Source organism: Phyllobates terribilis, unplaced genomic scaffold (assembly GCF_046119375.1).
Source record: "Phyllobates terribilis strain yellow unplaced genomic scaffold, ASM4611937v1 Scaffold_1__5_contigs__length_1240528914, whole genome shotgun sequence".
Lineage (NCBI taxonomy): Eukaryota > Metazoa > Chordata > Amphibia > Anura > Dendrobatidae > Phyllobates > Phyllobates terribilis.
The window spans coordinates 540,196,828-540,212,323 of record NW_027362761.1 but is presented as its reverse complement, the minus strand read 5'-3'; positions in this window follow the sequence as shown (position 1 = coordinate 540,212,323).

Sequence of the window (15,496 nt, the reverse complement as noted above, 5' to 3'; positions counted from 1 at the left end):
CTGTATGGAGCGTTATATAGTGACCAGTATCCTGCATGGAGCGTTATATGGGGGCCAGTATTCTGCATGGAGAGTTATATGGGGGCCAGTATCCTGCATGGAGCGTTATATGGGGGCCAGTATCCTGTATGGAGCGTTTTATGGGGACCAGTATCTTGTATGGAGCGTTATATGGAGGCCAGTATCCTGTATGGAGCGTTAGATGAGGGCCAGTATCCTGTATGGAGCGTTAGATGGGGGCCAGTATCCTGTATGGAGCATTTTATGGGGGCCAGTATTCTGTATGGAGAATACAGACAAGGACATGGACGTGCTTTCTGATGGTGCTAGTTGAGAGTGTGCAACGACACATGCAGGGCGGGAGGCACCTTCACATTCTCCGTGGACAGGGGATTGGCGTGCACGCACAACAGCGGAAGAAGCTGTGGTGTCACCTGCAGACACTGTTTCTGGACCCTGGGGTTCGGCCCACTTAGTTGGGTGCTTTGCTGCCATGTGCCTGATCATGCTGGTGGTAGTTAGGCTGCTAGTTTTGCTATTCCTTCTGATGCTGGCCTGGCAGGTGGTGCAAATGGCCTTTTTGGGCTTATCTGCAGAGTCTTTAAAAAAGAACCAGACTCGGGAAGACCTAACAGTTGTACTGGCAACTTTCCTCGTATTGGCGTTATGAGGAACGCTTTCCTGCGTCCACCACACTCCTTCTTCCTGCCTGTTGTGGTGCTAAGCCTCCCTCCCCCTGTGTGCTACTGTCCTCGTTCTGCATGTCCCCCTGCCAGGTTGGGTCACTTACTATATCATCTACCACCTCGTCTTCCACTTCCGCACCCTGGTCCTCTTCCTGACTTTCTGGCAATTGTGTCTCATCATCATCATCCACCTCTTGCGACAGTAATTGCACTTTCCCACCATTGCCTTCATGTGACCGTGACTGCTCAAATATTTGGGCATCGCTACACACGCCGTTCTCCTCTTGACTTGCTTGAAGCTGGCCAGGCGAGAGGCACGAATCAACAAATGGAAAAGTGAACAGCTCTTTTGAGTGTCCAAGTGTGGGATCAGTTGTCTCTGGGCACTCAGCATGGTGGGAGGAAGGAGGATTAGGGTGAGGAATATACGGTCCAGACTAACGGCTACTGAGACTTGACCGTGTCGAAGACAGGGTGGTGGTGGAAAAGTGACTGAAAGCATTATCTGCTATCCAACCAACAACCTTTTGACACTGTTCTGGGTTCAATAGTGGTGTTCTGCGGTTACCTAGTAATTGGGACAGGAAGGTCGAGCAACAAGATGTGGGTGTTTGTTGTGGCACAATTTCAGCTTGCCCATGGCCACGTCCTCAGCCTTGGCCTTTGCATGCACCATCACCATCACGTCCACTTCCCTGTCCTTTGCCACACACCTTACCAATTTTAAATGGAGGACAATATTTTCCACGTTCACTAGAAATGGCTGATTTTGGAATGCTGTTATATGTGATACGTCTGACAGAGAACCATGGTTTTAAATAGCGGGCCTGTAGTTTACTAATACTATTCTTCACAGAGACCTAGTGTGAATAGCTTGACCGACACACTGCAACGAAATGGAAATGGAAGGCAGAAATGGCTGCTTTTGGAACGCTGTTATATGTGATGCTTCTGACAGAGAAACACAGTTTTAAATAGCAGGCCTGTAGTTTACTAATACTATTTTTCACAGAGACCTAGTGTGAATAGTTTGACCGACACGCTGCAACGAAATGGAAATGGAAGGCAGAAATGACTGATTTTGGAACGCTGTTATATGTGATACTTCTTACAGAGAACCACGATTTTAAATAGCAGGCCTGTAGTTTACTAATACTATTTTTCACAGAGACCTAGTGTGAATAGCTTGACCAACACACTGCAACGAAATGGAAATGGAAGGCAGAAATCGCTGATTTTGGAACGCTGTTATATGTGATACGTTGGACAGAGAACCACGGTTTTAAATATCAGCCCTGTAGTTTACTGATACTATTCCTCACAGAAACCTAGTGTGAATAGCTTGACCGACACACTGCAACGAAATGGAAGGCAAAAATGGCTGATTTTGGAACACTGTTATATGTGATACATGGCTACGGCATTACAGTGCTTGGTAAGCAATCCCTGCATGTTCACTGGCTCTCTAAAGAGCATCAAATATGCAGGGCAGGGACCCGAGTTCCCGTCCGAGCAACCCAGAAATAGTCGCCGAGCTTTTCAAGCACCATGATGCTCGAACGAGTACCGAGCAGTGGTGAGCACGTTCGCTCATCACTAGCTGTTACGCATTAACTTAGCATTTTACCCCTTAGCATTATGCACTAGGAGAACAACAGTCAGGTTTTGAGAAAAGAGAGCATTGTACTTGGAAATGGGGAGATTGTTCAATGCTACAGTTCTGCGTGTGTTAAGGAAATTAACTCCTTCCCGACCTTGGATGTATGGATATGTCCTGGCAATTTTGCAAGCACAGGAGCTGTGGGCGCACAATCGCTGGCACCCAGCACTCACTGCCATCAATTTAACCCCCTAAATGCTGTGATCAATATCGATAGCAGCATTTAGAAGGCAGGGAGAGGGAGGGGTCTTCCTCTCCCCTCTGATCAGCGCCCCCAGCGATGTCATCACGAGGCGCCGATCGTTGCCATGGTGACCCGATGTTGTTATGAATCTGGGTCACCAGGGCTAGCAAACTTGGTTAGATCATTCGCAGTGAAACATTGCAATGCTTTATAAATCGATGAGACTGCAACAAGTGAAAGTCCCATAGAGGCACTAAGTAAAAAAGTAAAAAAAATTGTAAAAAAACATTGTAAAAATATTTTGAAAAATCAAAACCACAAAATAGCAATAATATATATATATATGTGTATATATATATATATATATATATATATATATATACATATATATACAGTATATTGTAAGCATAAATAAGTATTTTTATTTAAAAAAAGTACACATATTTGGTATCACCGCAAAAGACTCGACCTATAAAACTGTCACACTAGTTAATCTCTTCAGTGATCACTGCCGAACAAAAAGTGGAATAAAACGTGATCAAAGAGACAAATGTAAATAAAAATGTCATAGTTAAGAACGTCATCTTATACTGCAAAAAACAATCCACAACACAGCTCCATCAGCAAAAAAAAACCCAAAAGTTATAGCTCTCAGAATAAAGCGATGCAAAAATAATAATTTTTTTTATGAAATAGTTTTTATTGTGTAACATCTGCCTTATCATTTTTACCACACGCGGAAGGAGCTACATAAAAAAACTCAAAAAAGCAATTCCTGAATTGCTGTTTTTTGTTCATTCTGCCTCACAAAAATCGAAATAGAAAGCGATCAAAAATGTCACGTGCCCGAAAATGGTACCAATAAAAACACAAGTTCGTCCTGCAAAAACCAAGCACTACATGACTCTGTCAGCAGAAATATGGAAAAATTATAGCTCTCAAAATATGGCGATGTAAAAACAAAAAAAGGGTCCTTTAGTGTGTGACAGCAGCCAAACATTAAAAAAACATACAAATCGGGTATCGCTGTAATCGCACCGACCCAAACAGTACAGTCGTCTAATCACTTATAATGCAAGAGGAACGGTGTAAAAAATCAATAAAACCAATTCTTCACCTGTTGTTGATTTGTTTATTCTGCCTCAAAAAGATCGCAGTAAGGCTTTGCTCACGTTTATCCTGCGCTCTGTTCTGAGCGCTTACACCGGGGTTTCCGTGTAAATCTCTGAAATACCTGATTCATATGGAACCCCCGGCGGTAGATTCCCTATAATGAGGCAGATGAAGGCAATGTGGATGCCGTCTGTCCTATGATCCCACAGTGTCCGTATTTGTAGGCATGAAAGTGCGATCGGCCATAGTTTTGTGCTCCTCTGAAAAGAAGGACACTCTGCTGCCTCAGTATATTGAATGGATCCCTGGGGGTTTCATCTGAATCACGTCACTCAGAGATTTAGATGGAAACCCCGATGTAAGTGCTCAGTGTAGAGCACAGGATAAATGTGATCCAAAATGTTATGTAAAATGTTTCCAATATAAGCTTCAACTCAATCCACAAAAAAACAAGTCCCCACTCAGGTCCGTTCACCTGTCAACGGAAATATAGGGGGCTGCCACGTTACTGGTAGTACAAAGGCTCTGGAAAAGCTCTATGACTCCTCACCCCACAAAAGAAATCCAACGAATTCTGCATTCCCAAATCCAAATGCCCCTCTCCCTTCTGAGCCCCAGAGTGTGCCTAAACCACATTTAGCATCCATATGTTTGGCATTTCGGTAGCGATGAGAGCCCATCTAATTTATGGATGCATGTCTACAGAAACACAAGCAGGGCATAACGTACTGGGCACTACAATGTACGGGCACTACAATAGTGGATTTGCAATTTTCACTCAGCAACATCCACTGCTGCTTGTTTCTGGAAGGCACCAATGGAGTCAAAATCATCACTACAGTCATGGCCAAAAGTTTTGAGAATGACACCAAAATTATATTTTCACATGATCTGCTGGCCTCTGGTTTTTATTAGTGTTTGTCTGATGTTTATATCACATACAGAAATATAATTGCAATCATATTATGAGTACCAATAGGTTATATTGACAGTTAGAATGAGTTAATGCAGCAAGTCAATATTTGCAGTGTTGCCCCTTCTTCTTCAAGACAGCTGACAAATACTATTGAGATCTCTGCTACTGGAATTGGAAAAGAAGAACAAAGACAAAAAAATCTAAATAATAAAAATATGGGAGGAAGAGAAACCAATCACAAACTAAAATGTTTTTATACAAATGCACAAAGCATGGGCAACAAACAAGGAGAATTGGAACTACTAATGCAGGAAAAGGAATATGATGTCATTGGAATCACTGAAACTTGGTGGGACGATACACATGATTGGAATAAAAGGCTAAAAGGATACAACTTATTTGCAAGAAACAGACTTGATAAACGAGGAGGAGGTGTTGCATTGTATGTTAGAAAAGCGTATATCTGCACAGAGATTGAAGCTTCAGAGACTGGGAGTTCTGTGGAAACTGTTTGGGTAAGAATACAAGGAGAGAACAACGGAAAGGACACCATTGTAGGCATTTACTACAGGCCACCTGGGCAAGCTGAAGATATGGATGAACTCTTTATGTATCAAATGACCAAGTTCTCCAAAAAATATGACGTAGTGGTCATGGGAGATTTCAACTATCCAGACATTTGTTGGGAATCTCTCTCAAGTAAAACTAACAGGTCAAGCAAATTCTTATCCTCTCTTGCTGACAACTTTATCTTCCAAAAGGTAGGGGAGAAAACAAGGGGATCTGCTACTTTGGATCTAATCCTTATAAACAGGGAGGAAATGGTTGAGGAGGTAAAGGTGGCTGGGACCCTAGGAGGCAGCGATCATGCTATTATAGAATTTTGGATAACTAGAGGAGGAAGACATGTGAAGACTCAAACTTCAAGGTTAGATTTTAGAAAGGCAGATTTTAAGAGACTCAGAAAGAGAATAGGAGGGATCCAATGGCTGGATGTCCTTAAGGACAAAAATGTCCAGGAAGGATGGGAAATTTTTAAAAATGAGATTCTCAAAGCACAATCGTTAACAATCCCGAAAAGTAGGAAGAATGGGAAGCATTTAAGGAAACCAGGATGGATGAACACAGAACTTAAACACATGCTAAAAAGAAAGAAAGAAATGTTTATTAAATGGAAAGAGGGAGGCATATCTAAAGAAGATTATAATGCAGTCTGCAGATCCTGCAGGGCACGTATCAGGTTAGCTAAAGCGGACAATGAATTAAGGCTTGCAAGAGATGTCAAAAGCAATAAAAAAGGATTTTGGGGGTATGTCAAAAGTAAAAGAAAAGTCAAAGATGCTATAGGATTTTTACAGGATGAAAATGGAGAAATGGTAAGAGAGGATGTTGAGAAGGCCGAACTTTTTAATTCCTATTTTGCATCTGTTTTCTCTCAGAAAGAAAATGTAACATCAACTGATCTTCACTGTCCTTTTAAAGGAATAGAGGAATCCAAGTTATCAGTAAACAGAAAGATTGTGAGGGAATATTTAGCTAACATAAATGAGTTCAAGTCTCCAGGTCCAGATGAATTACACCCCAGAGTACTGAAGGAGATTGTAGAAGAAATTTTAGAACCACTCTCCATAATCTTTGAAAATTCTTGGAGAACAGGAGAAGTCCCAGAAGACTGGAGAAGAGCAAATGTTGTTCCTATCTTCAAAAAGGGGAAGAAGGTGGACCCAGGGAACTATAGGCCGGTGAGTCTGACTTCTATACCAGGAAAGATCTTTGAACAAATTATTAAACAACATGTATGTAAGTACATGGATAAGAATGAAGTGATTAACCAGAGTCAGCATGGGTTTGTAACTAACAAGTCATGTCAGACTAACTTAATTTCCTTCTATGACAGAATCACTGACTGGGTGGATCAGGGAAATGCTGTAGATATAGTATATCTTGACTTCAGCAAAGCATTTGACAAAGTATCTCACATCATCCTTATTGAAAAAATGACCAAGTATGCAATGGACCAGGCAACTGTTAGGTGGATTCATAACTGGCTTAGTGATCGGACTCAAAGGGTGGTTGTAAATGGCTTCACATCCAGCTGGATGAATGTCTCAAGTGGGGTACCACAGGGCTCCGTCCTGGGACCTGTATTGTTCAACATCTTTATCAATGATTTAGATGAAGGAATTGAGGGTAAACTGATTAAATTTGCTGATGACACAAAGCTAGGAGGGATAGCTAATACTAGAGAAGAGAGAGAGAGGATTCAAAAAGACCTAAATAAACTGGAGCAGTGGGCAGCAACCAACAGAATGGTTTTTAACCGGGAAAAATGCAAAGTACTACATCTGGGCAATAAAAATGAAAAAAGCATATACAGAATGGGAGGAATAGAGCTAAGCAACAGTACATGTGAAAAAGACTTAGGTATACTAATAGATCATAGACTGAACATGAGTCAACAGTGTGATGCAGCAGCAAAAAAGGCAAATACAATTCTGGGATGTATTAACAGAAGCATACAGTCTAGATCACGTGAAGTCATTATCGGTCTTTACTCCTCTTTGGTCAGACCTCATCTGGAATACTGTGTACAGTTTTGGGCACCACATTTTAAAAAAGACATCGACAAACTGGAGCAAGTTCAGAGAAGAGCGACCAGAATGGTGACTGGTCTGCAAACCATGTCCTATGAGGAACGGTTGCAGGATTTGGGAATGTTTAGCTTGCAAAAAAGAAGACTGAGAGGAGACTTAATAGCTGTCTACAAATATGTCAAGGGCTGTCACATTGTAGAAGGATCATCTTTATTCTCATTTGCACAAGGAAAGACTAGAAGCAATGGGATGAAACTAAATGGGAGGAGACACAGATTAGATATTAGAAAAAACTTTTTGACAGTTAGGGTGATTAATGAGTGGAACAGGCTGCCACGAGAGGTGGTGAGTTCCCCTTCAATGGACGTCTTCAAACAGAGGCTGGACAGACATCTGTCTGAGATGATCTAGTGAATCCTGCTTTGAGCAGGGGGTTGGACCAGATGACCCAGGAGGTCCCTTCCAACTCTACCATTCTATGATTCTATGATTCTACCTCTGTAATTCTCCCTGGCATGCTCTCAATCAACTTTTGGACCAAATCCTGACTGATAGCAGTCCATTCTTGCATAATCAATGCTTGTATTTTGCCAGAATTTGTTGGTTTTTGTTTGTCCACCCATCTCTTGATGATTGACCACAAGTTCTCAATGGGATTAAGATCTGGGGAGTTTCCTTCCAGGCCATGGACCCAAAATCTCTATGTTTTGTTCCATGAGCCATTTAGTTATCACCTTTGCTTTATGGCAAGGTGCTCCATCATGCTGGAAAAGGCATTGTTGGGCGCCAAACTGCTCTTGGACGGTTGGGAGAAGTTGCTCTTGGAGGACATTCTGGTACCATTATTTATTCATGGCTGTGTTTTTAGGCAAGACTGTGAGTGAGCCGATTCCCTTGGCTGAGAAGCAACCCCACACATGAATGGTTTCAGGATGCTTTACAGTTGGCATGAGACAAGACTGGTGGTAGCGCTCACCTCTTCTTCTCCGAATAAGCTGTTTTCCAGATGTCCCAAACAATCGAAAAGGGGATTCATCAGAGAAAATGACTTTGCCCCAGTCCTCAGCAGTCCACTCCCTGTACCTTTTGCAGAATATCAGTCGGTCCCTGATGTTTTTTCTGGAGAGAAGTGGCTTCTTTGCTGCCCTCCTTGAAACCAGCTCTTGCTCAAAGAGTCTCCGCCTCACAGTGCGTGCAGAAGCACTCACACCAGCCTGCTGCCATTCCTGAGCAAGCTCGGCACTGCTGGTAGTCCGATCCCGCAGCTGAAACAGTTTTAAGATACGGTCCTGGCGCTTGCTGGTCTTTCTTGGGCGCCCTGGAGCCTTTTTGACAACAATGGAAGCTCTCTCCTTGAAGTTCTTGATGATGCGATAGATTGTTGACTGAGGTGCAATCTTTGTAGCTGCGATACTCTTCCCTGTTAGGCCATTTTTGTGCAGTGCAATGATGGCTGCACGTGTTTCTTTAGAGATAACCATGGTTAACTGAAGAGAAACAATGATACCAAGAACCAGCCTCCTTTTAAAGTGTCCAGTGATGTCATTCTTACTTAATCATGACTGATTGATCGCCAGCCCTGTCCTCATCAACACCCACACCTGTGTTAATGGATCAATCACTAAAACGATGTTAGCTGCTCCTTTTAAGGCAGGACTGCAATGATGTTGAAATGTGTTTTGGGGGTTAAAGTTCATTTTCTGGGCAAATATTGACTTTGCAAGTACAGTAATTGCTGTTAAGCTGATCACTCTTTGACATTCAGGAGTATATGCAAATTGCCATTTCAAAAAATGAAGCAGTAAACTTTGGAAAAATTACTATTTGTCTCATTCTCAATACTTTTGGCCATGACTGTACACCTGTAGATAAATTCCCAGAAGGGTATAATTTCCAAAATGGGGTCATTTGAGGGGGATATTTTTGTGCCATTTTTACCCATTTTCCCTTGTGAAAATGTAAAATCTGGGGGTAAATAAATTTTTTGTGGTAAAAATTTAATTATTTTTTTTCTTCACTGTTCAATGGTATAATATTTTGTGACACACCCGTGGTGTCAATACAATCACTATACCCTATTAATTGAGAGGTGTAGTTTGTAAAATGGGGTCACTTATCGGGGGTTCTGTTGTTCTGGCACCTCAGGGGCTCTCCCAGTGGGTTATGGCACCCTCAAACTATAACAGTAAAATCTGTACTATAATATGACGCTCCTTCCCTTCTGAGCTTTGCACTGTGCCTGAAAAGTAGTTCCCGATGACATGTAGGGTATTGGCCTACTCGGGAGAAATTACACAACAAACTGAGACGTCCATTTTGTCCTATTAGCCCTTATAAAAAATAAAAATTTAGGTCTAAAACAAGATTTTAACGGTAAAAATTTAATTATTCTTTTTTCACTTCCCAATGGTATAAATGTCTGTGAGGCACATATAGTGCATAGTGCACCCTTAGATGAATTTATTGAGAGGTGTAGTTTGTAAAATGATGTAACTTATGGGGGGTTTCTGCTGTTCTGGCACCTCAGGGGCTCTGCCAATTTGACATGGCACCCTCAAACCATTCCAACAAAATATGAACTCCAATATGGCTCTTCTTCCCTTCTGAACTTTGCACTGTGCCTCAAAAGTAGTTTTTGACCACATATGGGGTATCAGTGTACAATAAATTGTAAAGTGCAATTTTCCTGTTACCCTTGTGAAAATAAAAAATGGGGTTAAAAGAACATTTTTGTGAAAAAAAAATAGATTTTTTATTTTCACAGCTCAACGTTATACTTCTGTGAAGCACATGGGGTTCAGGGTGCTCACCACACATCTAGATAAATTCCTTGAGGGGTCTAGTTTTCAAAATGGGGTCACTTCAAAAAGTCAAACGGTGCTCCTTCCCTTCCAAACCCTGCCGTGCACCCAAACAATAGTTTTCCCCAACATTTAGGGTATTTGCGTGCTCAGGCGAAATTGCACAATAAATTTTGGGGTCCATTTTCTCCTCTTTCCCTTGTGAAAATAAAAAAAATTGGGTCCAAATTAAAATTTTTGTGAAAAAAAGTTACGGCTGTGTGCCCACTATGCGTTTTTTAAGTGTTTACGCAGCGGCAATTCCGCTGCAGAAACGCTTAAAAAACGCTTGGTAGAAGGTCTGCCATGTTCCCCAATGATAATCCGCATGTGCTGTGCACATGCTGCAGAAACTTCCGCTGCGGATTATCATTGCGGAAAAATATGCAGCACTGCCAATTATTTTGTGGAAGCGCTGCGTTTTTGCCGCCGTTGACTTGCATTGGAACGCATGGATTCCGCATCACTGCATCTGTACATGTGGATTCCATGCGTTTCAATGTGCGGATGGTACCCGGGTTTGGAGAAGAGGAGACTCTCCTCCGGACCCAGGTACCATAATACCTGTAAAAAAAAAGAATAAAATAAAAAATATACATTATACTTACCTTCTGATGGCCCCCGATGTTCTTGTCTTGGCTTGCCGGCAGCTCGTGGTGGACTCAAGGACCTGCGCTGATGTCATTTAGTCATGTGACGGGTCACGCGACACCGGGGGCACCGGGGGCCATCAGAAGGTAAGTATAATATTTATTACCATTCTTTTACGGTCACACTATATAAATCTATGCTGTTTGCATGGATTTATATAGTGTGACCAAGTTGTCAAGCACTTTCCAAGTGATGCTAAAATCTCTTGGAAAGCGCTTGATAACCCGCATGCGGAAATGCAAGTGAAGAACGCTTCACATCCGCATGTCCCTGGCAGGAAAAACGCTTGTAAAATCCGCATGTACAATCCGCATGTACAATCCGCATGTACAATCCACATGTACAATCCGCATGTACAATCCGCATGTACAATCCACATGTACAATCCGCATGCGTTTTTTCTGCCAGGGAGATGCAGAAATGCTCAGGAAAAATCCAGAGCATTTCTGCATCGTGGGCACATAACCATAATGTTCATTTTTTCCTTCCACATTGCTTCAGTTCCTGAGAAGCACATGAAGGGTTTTGAGCATCTTGAGGGGTGCAGTTTTTAGAATGGTGTCAAGCTGGCATATTTACTGTTATCCAGGCCCTCCAAAGTCACTTCAAATGTGATGTGGTCCGTAAAAAAAATGGTTTTGTAAATTTTGTCGGAAAAATGAGAAATCACTGGTCAACTTTTAACCCTTCTAACTTCTTTAAAAAGAAATGTTTTATAAAATTGTGCACATGTAAAGTAAACATGTGGGAAATGTTATTTATTAACTATTTTGTGCGATATAACTCTCTGATTTAAGGGCATAAAAATTAAGAGTGGGATCCATTGAAGTTTTCCAGAGTTATTACCACATAAATTGACACTGGTCAGAATTCTAAAATGTGGCCTGGTCATGAAGGTGAAACAGGCTTGGGGAGTGAATGGGTTAATATATATCCTGTGAGAGAACAGGTAAAAATGTAAATATCTGATTGCAGGCCAACCTGACAAAATACATTGTGGATTCTGTAGAAAGAAAAAGCAGCACAACTGAGCTGAGTCTGAATGAATTGTTTCTGGAGGAATCCTACTCTAAAATCAAGACAGGAAAATCAGCTATAAAAAAATGCATTGGTTGTCATGTAATCTAATTTGCATGTATGTACCATCCAGAACCAAAGAATAGAATAGTTTTTGCAGTTTTGGCCAAATCAGTTTATAATTTTACTCACTATTTTGAGTATTATAATTCAATAACAAGAACTCACCATCTTGTGCGCCGTCTCTTTTCTTGATAAAAGTTGAGGCCATATGTTAGATGGATCCTACCAGGATGAGGTATAAATATCCATAATAAAACCAGGCAGTCTTGTGGAGAGAAGCTCGGTGCTGAGGCTCCTTACTGAGTACTATAGTTACTCCTCAGCTAGCCTTGGGGAAGGTCTGAGATAAGAGCCATGTGCTGCTTTCACAAAGCATTGCTTGATCCAAGCAAGTGTGTTCCCATCAACACTGGTCAGCAGCAACTTGGGAGCAAAAGAAATAGCAAGCACATCAATTACTGTGCTGCAACAGATGCAAAGTTGTCAAGTTTGGAATTGACTCCCAGCTAGCCAGCTTCAGCTCAATGACTGAGAGGAAAGGGCAAATGTTTCCCAACTCAATTCAGACTACTCTCTCTCCAAGTTTTGCCACAAATCCATGTGGCGCTTCTGTCTATTGTTCAGGCTGGAGACTTTGCACAGTGGAGGATTCTGTATTCTTCATGCTGCATCAAAGCCAGAAAGAGACACAATCACAAGTAATTCTCTGCTTTCCTTTATTAATATCAACTTTGGAAAGTTCATCTTAATCCATATTACACGACTCGTTAAAGGGTCAATTGTGAATTGTAGGATCGCTGCTTCCAATAGGCGGCGCTATAGAGTTCAAGTCCTCTTTTTCTCTGCATATTAAATTTCCCAGAGGAGCATTGCACGGCTAATAAGCCTCCTTACCTTGACATGCTAGTGCTGGTGTGTCACTCTCCATAAGGAGAAACGTTACCCCTTAGACCTCAGTTCAGAGCCTCTCATCTAGACAAATCAGTTCTCATACTTTGCACTGATGAGGGCTAACAGGGCTAACAGGGCTAACAGGGCTAACAGGGCTAACAGGGCTAACAGGGCTAACAGGGCTAACAGGGCTAACAGGGCTAACAGGGCTAACAGACCAAAACACTGTATCTGCAAATTGAGATTCTGATTTGCCTTTTATCCTAAGTCATATTGCATGACTCTTTAAAGGGTTGATTGTGAGTTGTAAGATTGCAGCTTCCAATAGGTGGTACTATAGAGTTCAAGTCCTATTTTTCTCCTGAAGAGGCAATTTGCATCTTTAGTCCAAACACTGTAGGAAAGAGCAAGAGTGTTACAAACACTACCTTTTGTCCAGCATTTTTTTAGGATCTGTAGCAAAAAGGCGTTTAAAGGGAACCTGTCACATCCTAGTAGCTATGTACGCTGCCCCCATTGCTTTGTTAGTGATGCAATGTGCATCACTAACAGGCTTTTTTCATTAAAATCGGTGGTAGTATAATGACTTTGTAACTTTATATATACTTTGTCCTACCTGCTCATATTCAGTCATAGGGCTGTGATCCTCTCATTCAGTCATGGGCAGCCCCGCATTCGGCGAGGTTGTGTCTAAATCGGAGGTGATTTTTTGTGGTCCTCACTTTAGCCTCCGCTCTAGACGCTTCACTGCGGAGGAGACTAGATCAGAGTTGCTGGAGTGAGGGTCTCAGTAATCCCCTCCGATGTAGACAGTTCAGCGCTGACACCACTAGATCGGAGTAGATTCCAGGATCCTCATACTCACTGCTGTCTTGCCGCCTCTTCTGGCTTTTTATTGTTTTTCTTATGCTTTTTTATGCAATTGCTCATGTTTTTAATGGAGCAAACATCACAAGTCAAAAATGATTTTTTTTAAACTGTTATATAATTTATGTATTTTTACACTGTTATATATTTAATGGATTTGGGCAAAATTATTTTTTTTCTTGATTAATGAAACTTACATTTTTATTGTCGCTTTATGTAATATAAAAAATTCCCCTTATCGCTGATTGTTCAGTTTTGCCAGAATGTGACTCTTCCCATTTGTCCACAGTCCTGTCCGCAGCACCAACATTGTGAACAGTGGGCGGAGCTCCGCGGGGAGAAGCGTAAAAGAGCGCCCCCGACAGTCACAATAATGTACAACACAGAAGTTACAAATTATTACAGGATTGTCTAAGCTCACTGGAGAACACTGCTGTTATAATATACGCCACTTTTGTGATGTCAACATTTTTTATTGTACGCTCAGTCTTCGAAGCCTTTGTCTCCTGAAAAAATGTAAAATAAAAAACAACCATATCCTTCACCTGTCCGCTGGCACGACGTAGTCCACGATTATCACCATTACGATTGTCCCTCGGCAATCCAGGTCACTTCTACAGCAGTGACATCAGCAATCACTGATGTCACTGCTGTAGAAGACAGAAATGTATACTGACGGGAGTGTAAAATCATTCCGGTCAGTGTACATGCTGCAGGAGTGAGGTCACTGGGGTTCATCAGCTGTAGATCAGCTGATCAGCCCCGGTGACCTCATCACCAGTACTGGTGGAAACATTCTTGAGAATGTTCCTAATGTTCCTATGCAGCACCAGTGCCGTAAAGTGAGGTCACATAAGCTCTCAGCTGATCTTCAGCTGAGAGCTCACGTGATCGCAGGTCCTGGCAGCACAGTACACTGCTGGGAGCGGTTGCACTCCCGGCAGCATACCGCCGGGCTGAAGACGTCACGAGGACCTGGAGGACACCAAGGGGGGGGGGGGGCGCCGGACAGGTGAGCATAGTGTTTTTTTTTACTTTTTTATTTTTTTTACCACAGCGCGCAGTCCTGGCTCGGCTGAGGAGACTACTACTCCCCTCAGCCGCGCCGCTCTCGCTGTTATCAGCGGGAGCGGTGGTCGGATGAGGGGAGCTGTAGTCCTCCCCAGCCACCACTCGCAGCGTTTACCCACCCATTGACTTTAATTGAACCGCAGCAAATCCACAGGTATAAATATTATACCTGCGGATTTGGTGTGGTTCAATTAAAGTCAATGGGTGGGAAACGCTGCATAGAAAGGACATGCTGCGTTTTAAAATGCAATGGCAATCCTGAGTAGAAATTTCCGCATCATGTGCACAGCACATCAGGATTGCCATTGCAATAGCTGGCAGAGCGATTACCAAGCGCTTTTGATGCATTTCCGTGCCAAAAAAACGCTGCAAAAACGCATCAAAAATGCTATGTGTGCACTTAACCTATGGAGACTTATTTGACGTCCTCTGGGAAATAAAATATGCAAGTTACCTCTTCGCTCTCCACAAGGAGAAACATTACCCCTTAGACCTCAGTCCAGAATCTCTCACCTAGTCAGATAAGATAGCATACTTTGCACTGATGAGGTATTATGCCCAAAACACTCTACAGCTGCAACTTTATATTCTGATTTGGCTTTTGTTCTAAGTCATATTGCAAGGCTTGTTAAAGGGTTGATAGTGACTTAAAAGATTGCAGCTTCTAACAGATGGTGTCATAGAATTCTAGTTCTTTTTCTCACTGAAGAGGCAATATGTGTAACTCATTTCTCAGAGGAGCATTGCACAGTGAATAAGCCTCCTTACATTGGCATGACAGGGCCGGTCACTCTCCACAAGGAGAAACGTTAAGTATTAAAAAATTATAATTCCATAATTTATTCAGCTAATTGACGTTACGCTCAAATTTATCATTTTACCCCGTAGCATTATGCACCTGGAGAACAACAGTCAGGTTTTGAGAAAAGAGATCATTGTACTT